Here is a 1,772-nt window from a genome sequence, read left to right as displayed (position 1 = left end):
CCATCTCTTCCACTCCCGCCGGCACTGCCCCTACCATCGCCGAAGCTTCGCTCGGTCCGCCCCGCCGCCCCGACCCCATGGCTTGAAGCTCGCCGCCGCCCCTACCATCGCCGATCCCCACCAACTCCGGCCAGATCAGGCCGGGAATGGATGCCCCGCGGCCGGATCTGCCCGTCCCCGACCTCCTCCGGCTCCTCCCGTGCCCCAACGACGCCGGAACGGCGGCTCCTTCTTCGCCGACCCCGCCATCGACCTCCTGGAGGTGGAAGACGACCCGGCCACGTCAGACGTGTCCGCCCTGGTCCGGACATGTCCACCCTCTCTGAGGTCGAAATATCTCTAAGTCCCAGATCCTATTAATTATTTTGCCATCTTCATCATGCCGTAACTTTCTCATCGTAGATCCAATTCGTGCGTGTAGCATATCAAAATGTTCGCCTCGAAGAGTACATCATTTCATCTCATTGCATCATTTTCATTTGAGCTCATCTTGATGTCCGAAATGCTGTTGGAAGAGGGCTATATGAGGAATTTGTCAGATCTGTTTCAGAAAATGGCATTTTGTCATTTTGCCATGATTAATGTGTGCATGTTATGATCTTGAGCTCTACATGTGTTTTTTTATATGCCATGCCATCTTTGAAGAGGTGCTTGCCATGTATTTTTGTGATGTTTGTGGTGACTAGCACAAGCTTGCAAAGTAGCGTAGTCGGTAATACTGATTTCAGGGACTTAGTTTTTCACTAAGTCCTTATCCTGATTTTGTTTTATGCCATATGTTCATGTTGTTTCCTAGTGATCCGTGCCTCTTTTGAGGATGATCAGTAAGGATGTTTTGTTAATATTATGGTGCTCTATCCATCCATGTCTTTGTTTGCATTTATGGAGCACCCTAACTTGACTCAACCGAGCTCTCCTTTTGCTATAAAATGATCCTCGCAGATTGTTGACATGTTTAGCGATTTTGCCGAGGATGTTGCTATTGATCCGTGCATGCTATGATGTTGTTCTTGTCATGTCTAGCTTCTGTGCCATATCTTCTTGATGGGTGTATGCTTAGTTTGTCATTCAATGCTTTGTAGTGAGTGCATCGAACTCGTAAACATGCCTACTCGTTAACTGTTTTGCATGCTCCAGTTTTTCTCTAAGTCTGAATCTGTTTATGTTTTGCCATGTTCACATGCTTGCAATTGTATTTTCTGATCCCTTTTGGCTCAAGGTCACTAAGGGACTTTTGTTAAGTGCTTTGAGTAGCTTCATGCCATGCCTTTCTTTGCCATGTTAAGTTCATGCAGCATGTAGTTTTCATGCTCTAAAGTGTGCTTCCTGATGATAAATTCCAGACTTGTGTTAATTCTGAAACCTGTTGTCATTTGCCATGTTAAGTCTGAAACCTGTTGTCATTTGCACTTTTGCCATACTTGTTTGAACATGTTAATGGATGAATTAGCCGTAGCCCAGTGTTCATCTTTTGTCAAGAATCATGAGTGGATCCCTCCCATGTATTTTGTTGTTATGTTTGAGTGCTGTAGCATATTTATCTTGATGCATTTAGATGGCTGCTTGCTATTTATCGCAGACCGGTGCCATATTTGTTTTGCTTGCCATTTCCTAACCGTGCATCCGATTCCGGTGATCTTTATATCGATTTCAACCGAAATCATCTCCTCTTTCCAGTGGCACTCTTGGATTTCCAAGTTGAGGTCAGGTTCAATCATTCCTTGTCAAATCATGCATATGCATCGCATTACCGCATCCCGCATATCATACCA

Source organism: Triticum dicoccoides, chromosome 1A (genome assembly GCF_002162155.2).
Source record: "Triticum dicoccoides isolate Atlit2015 ecotype Zavitan chromosome 1A, WEW_v2.0, whole genome shotgun sequence".
Classification (NCBI taxonomy): Eukaryota; Viridiplantae; Streptophyta; class Magnoliopsida; order Poales; family Poaceae; genus Triticum; species Triticum dicoccoides.
Note: the sequence above shows the minus strand (reverse complement) of the source record.